The 5,964-nt window shown below is 43.5% G+C and overlaps 1 long non-coding RNA gene across 1 annotated transcript; it reads right to left on the bottom strand.

Annotated features, from left to right (window-relative positions):
* Positions 1 to 558: 558 nt before the first annotated feature.
* LOC130457081 (uncharacterized) lies at positions 559 to 5,234 on the bottom strand. Its single transcript, XR_008916078.1, has 2 exons — positions 5,032 to 5,234; positions 559 to 979 (listed from the first exon to the last, which is right to left on the bottom strand). It is a non-coding gene; the product is annotated as an uncharacterized LOC130457081 (long non-coding RNA).
* Positions 5,235 to 5,964: the final 730 nt, after the last annotated feature.

Below are 5,964 nucleotides of genomic sequence, written 5' to 3'. Positions count from 1 at the left end.
CCTCTTTTCCCATCCCTCCCCACTCCAATTTTGTCCTGACCTTAAGGAAAAAGGATAGCTGGGAGCAAGAAGCAGAAAGAGAGGGAAGATGTGCCTAAGGAGAGAAAGTATGAGTGCAAAGAAAAGCAGAGATTCAGAACTTTGCAGATTCAGAGGGTTGGGTGGTGCCAAGAGCCACACCTCACCCTAACCTACCTGGTGGGAAAGTCACTGAAATGCCAGGCTTCATGGGCAGCCCAAAGACTTCTGGGGCTGATTAGACCTCCAAATGTCTGATACTTGTTGGTAAGACTGACAATGGAGATTTTCTTTTCTGTTTTCTAGGAGACTCCCAGGGACACACACACACACACACACACACACACACACACACACACACACACACGTTTACTTTAAATTGTTCTGTCTTCCTTCACCCTCCTAGACAGAGAGGGATGGCTAGCCACAGCCTGTGTTTTTGGTAGATTGTACCCCAAATGGCCAATGCTTAGAACTGTCACTCCCTTTAGAATCTTTTGAGATTTTGTTGGGCTTTGGGAAATGACACCAAAAAGATAATTATTTTGTTCAGGCCAATTTTATTTATCTGAAAGCACACAGGAGAATGAGTTGCTTTTTCATGGAGAAAACCTTTGGAAAGAAGGGGGTCTATAGCGGAATTTATTACTGTTAAAAATGAAATTCTTGGCCAAGGAGTCAACAATGAGAGAGATGACATTTTGTTTGAGGGAGAAAGAGAAAACTCAGGACCAGATCCTCTGAGCACATTTCAAGTGGTTGGCAAAGTGATGTGGCAGCCATTTCCCCTCCTTCACCCTGAAAGCTTGTGCTGGGCTTGAAAAGGAACGTCATGCCTTGGAGATGCCAGGAAACTTCTCACAAGGTGTATGAGCAGACTCGGTAGTTCTGCTAGCTCGGTGGGTTACTGACAGTTCAGCCCGCCTTGCTCTCCAGCCTACCACTGGGTAGATATAAATACCTACAAAATATAGATAAAACAAATGCAAGGCAATTTTTTGGAAGAAAGAAGCCAGCAGCTAGAGGAATCTAGAAAGACGTCATATTGGAGAGAGCTATTGAGTTAAGCTTTGAAAAACAAAACAATAACAGAATATCGAGATTTGATGAACTTGAGATGAGGAGGGAAACATTCCAGGAATAGGAGGTAACCTCTACAAAGGCAACAAGGGGCAGTGAAGGTGAAAGGCTGGGGTGCTGGCCAAGTGGGGGTCCCAGGTCTCCTCGCCATTCATTTGAGTTCTTGCCCAACATCCCACTCTGTTCCCTTTCCAAGGGGAGCCTAGCTTTAAACCTCAAATGCAAAAATAGTCCTTGCACTTCAGGCCTTTTCTTGCTGAAAAACAATTCTCTTTGTGTCTTGAAGAAAATATTAATCATTGAAAATGTTCCGTCACTGAGCCAATCTGAAATCATAAGCAGGGTAGACAAGAGAAAAAGGCTATTTTACACGAGTAAATTAAAGTCCTAATCCCCTGCTGGGACAGGATTGAGTTCCCAGGAGAAAACAGTCCAGTAGCTTCCATGGCAGGAGGCTTTTATCTGCTTGCACGTGGGCTTGTTATTTTAGGATTGCTGAGTTATTGGGGGCAGAGGGAAAGGCGGTGGGAGAAAAATTGAGCTCAGTTAAGTTCTTCAAACTAAACTTGGCATCTTCTGAGCTGATGTGGATTTCACAGACAAAGCAGGCAATTCCTCAAGTATATTGACATTTCTCTAACCTCGCATCCCTGAATTCTAGTCTGAGAATTCCTGGCTGTGGCTGCTAATCAAGGTGATAAGAGGCTGTTCCCACTTCTGCTCCTGCATATTTGTGTGACAGATTAGACCCTGTCTGGGCACCTCTTGGCAGGTCAAAGCCTGCAGGCCCTGAAAGGAGAAAGCAAGGAGCTCACCCAGCTTGGCCTCTGACTCTCAAGCATCTGAGCAATCCCACTAAACCTGTTTGACGGCTCCAGGACCAGGTACCTGCTGCAGCCTGCAGATAAGACCCTTTTGGAAAACCTGATAGCCCTGGTCAATAAGGCAATTACTGCAAGGGGCTGGAATCTCCCCCCCCCCAAAAAAAAAAACAAAACACACCCCAAATTTCATTTCTTTGATTTAGAAAGGCATCAGGCGTTAATGGACATCACCACAGCATCCTCCCTCCCTGAGAGACTTTCAAATTTAAGTACGAATCATCGTTACTTTTACATTCAGCTATCAATATGAATTCTGGGTTCTAGATTTGGAAGGCAACGCAGATCCAGTCAGTTAATTAATATATTTTAAGTGCCTGCCATGTGCTAAGAACTGTGCTAAATCCGGGGGTAGAAAAAAGAAGCCAAAGGTAGTCTCTGCTTCCACTGCCCTCAAGGAGCTTATAATCCAGTGGAGGAGGCAATAAGCAAACAGATACATAAAATAAACTACATACAGGATAAAGAAGAATAATGAAGGGAGGGAAGGTACTTCGGAAAGGCTTCTTTAGGTTATAGGGTTTTAGAGGGGACTTAAAGGGAAGCCAGGGAAGCCTGGAGGGAGAGCATTCCAGGTTTGGAGGACAGCCAGAGAAAAATGCCCAAAGCCAAGATACAGAATGTCTGTTTGTAGAACAGTAAGGAATCCATGTGTCACTGAATCAAAGAATATGGGGAGGGGAGAAGGGGGCAAGAAGACTGGAAAGGTGGGAGGGGGCTAGGTTATACGAAGGCTTTGAAGGCCAGGCAGAGGATTTCCTATTTGGTCCTGGAAGTAATAGAAAAACAGTGGAGCTTATTTGGAGGGAGGAGGATGGAAGAGAATATCATATAGTTGAACTTATACTTTAGTGGCTGAATGGGGGATGCTTTGGAGTGGGGAGAGACTTGAGGCAGGCAGACCCTCAGGATATTACAATATTCCAGGCATGAGGAGAGGTATTGGATATTGGAGTAGGGGCGGTGTCAGAGGAGAGAAGGGGGGCCTATTGGGGAGTTGGTACAAAAGTCAAATCCATAGACATTGGCAACCACTTGGATGTGGGTTGGGGGGGGATGGTGAGGGTCTGAGGAGACCTCCCAGGTTGTGAACCTGATGGACAGAGAGAATGATGGTACCCTTTCCAGTAATAGGAAAGGAAGGAGACAAAGAGGAAGTAGGAGGAAATATAATGAGTTCTGTTTTGAACATGTTTAGTCCAAGATGTCTATTAGATATTAAATTCAAGATGTCTGAGAGGCAATTGGAGATGAGCGATTAGAGGTCAGCAGAGAGTTTGAGGCAGGATGGGTAGCTTTGAAAATTACCATAAATCACTGGGAGCTGAAGAGAACACTAGGTGAAGTAGGAGAGAAGCAGGAGAGGAGAGAATCCAGGATAGAACCTGGAGGCACGCCTATAGTCTGAGGATGTGAATCTGGAGGACCATCCAGCAAAAGAGACAATGCAGAAATGGTCAGATGGGGAGGAGGAGAGCCAAGAGGGAGCTGAAAGCCTAGAGAGAAGAAAGTGTCCAGGAGAAAAGGGTGATCAATAGTGTCAAAGGCTGCAGAGAGGATTGAGGAAATGCCTCTGGATTTGGCAATAGGCCACCTAGCATAATACCCACTTTTTGTGGATTAGGAAATGGAGGTTCAGAGAGATGGGGCCAAGGGTAAGCTTTAGAATAGGAAAGAATATGAGAAGCCATCTGGTTCAACCATCTCATTTTTTCCCCATTCAACTCTTACCTTCCATTTTAGAATCAATACTGTGTATTGTTTCCAACACAGAAGAGCAGCAATTAGGATTAAGTGGTTTATCCAGAGTCACCCAGCTAAGGAAGTGTCTGAGGCCAGATTTGCCATCTCATTTTTAATAAGGGAAATTGAAACCTAGGGAAATAAGTGACTTGGCCAACATCATACAGCAGATAAATAACAGAATGAAGATTCACAGAGAAGATAAATCATTTCTCCAGGATCACAGAACCTTTATATAATCGAGGCTGGGTGAGGAGATCATGCTCAGTAAATGGGAGATCTGAGATTCTAATCCAGATCCTTTAATTTCTTCCACTAATCCCTAATGGGAAGAGGAAGAAGAGATAAAAAAAAGGAGGAGGGACAGAAGTAGGAAAGAGCCTGGAAAGAAGGGGGAGCAAAGAAAAAAGAGGTGGGGAAGAGGGAGTGGGGAAAGGATCCCGTGTTATCTCCTCTATCTCAGTTCTGCCCAGGTTGTTTACCTGTTGCATCACTGATGGGTCTTAACACTGCTGGAAAAACAAGAATTAAGTCTCACCGCTTCACTGTTGGGTTGGCCTTTTGGGCCCCATTTTTACACAAGGAGAAACTGGCACAGGGGAGGATTCGCCTCCAGCCACAAAGAACTGGCACCGGCCATGGAGGAGAATTCAACAATCAGGCCCATCTCTTCTATCCATGAGCTGAGGCTCTTTCTCAGCCCTGAAGCTTGTCAGATTGTATGGCACCCTAGCACCATCCCTGAGCTTCTTCTCAACCAGTCCCAGCCACGTGACTGAGCAGAACTGACCTTACCCTACCACCATCCACCATGGCTCCTCTTAATTGGTGAATTTGCCCCCAAAGAGGCATTATGATGGCATGGAAAGAATGCGAGATCTAGAGTCAGAGGCTCTGGGTTCAAAAAACTTGCTTGTGTGATCAGGGCAATCCCTGGAACTTCATGATCCTTATTTGTGAAATGAAGGGGTTTAGGGAGGCAGTCTCTAAGCTCCTTTCAGCTCTAAATCTAGGGACCAGTGAGCTTCTATGTGTGTGTGCCACCCTTTGTTTGAAAGAGGGGGAAGGGTTGGAGAAGGGAAGCCCTTATTCAAACCAGATGCCACTGTATGCAATCTATCCCTGAGGCATAATGCTCATAAATGTCAGGGGCCCGACTCAGGGGATGAAGAAAGAAAAAGAAGGATGGGAGGATCAAGACAATGGGAAGATGGCTGGAATGCAGAAATCCAAAGTTAGCAGAAAAGAAAAAAAGTGGCCTGTGGGTGCCACCCTTGAAACAATTAAGCTACCTGAAATAGCTGCCTACCTCTCAGTGTATGATCGGTCAGTTCCTGTGGTTAACCATCATCGCTAGAAGCCATGGAAGAGTCCAAGGAGCAAAGCTTATTTATGGCTTTGAATGGAAATGAAGACTTTTCACCTGCAAAAAATGAAATCCAGTATGAAGACTTATGCATGGGCTTATGGCTAAAGTTCTGAAAATAATGAAGGTTCTGGGGTTGGAGAACCCTGGGATTCCATATGACAGGCTCAGCAGAAATGAAATTGGCATTGAACTGCTGCGTCATCAAGGAAAAAGTGGCATGGTGTGGGATCTAATTGTGAAGTACTGTTTCTTCCCCTGTGAGAAAAGCGACAGGATAGGAGGATGTGGGTAGCTAAAGAAAGTAAATAAAAAAGACTACTGTTAATGGAATAAAGAGAAAATAAAACTGGCAGGGAATGCTGCCTTTAAAGATCACAGGCAAGTTTTTTTTTTTTTTAAGGTCTTTCATAAGATTGGAAAAGTCTGAAAAAGAAAAAATGGTGACTTCTCAGTTCTCTTGATCTAAGACTGAAAATGGAAATAGAATATTTATAAGAAGGATGCTCTATCTCTTTGTTCCAGTACAGAAACTGCTTGGATACTTCCACTATTTTTGACTTTCTTTTGAAGCTAAGAGAATGAAATTAAGGGATAATTTATCTAATTGCTGATTACATTTTTATCCTTTTATTCCATATTTATTAAGTCTTATAAGTACTAGGTTTTACAAATGAATGGACTTAAGCTTTCTTACACATACTTATCTACCTTAAAAATTTGTATAAGCAAAATCATTTTTAAATGTTTAAAAGTATTTTTATTACAAATAGCTCTGCCAACAAGTATTATTAGTCCCATTTACAGACAAGGAAAATAATATTGTTTTGCATATCTTAGTTCATTTGACCCTCACAAAACTCTGGAAGCTAGTTG

The sequence above is a fragment of the Monodelphis domestica genome, chromosome 2, assembly GCF_027887165.1.
Source record: "Monodelphis domestica isolate mMonDom1 chromosome 2, mMonDom1.pri, whole genome shotgun sequence".
NCBI classification, from domain to species: domain Eukaryota; kingdom Metazoa; phylum Chordata; class Mammalia; order Didelphimorphia; family Didelphidae; genus Monodelphis; species Monodelphis domestica.
Note: the sequence above shows the minus strand (reverse complement) of the source record. Positions and strands in the feature narration are given on the sequence as shown.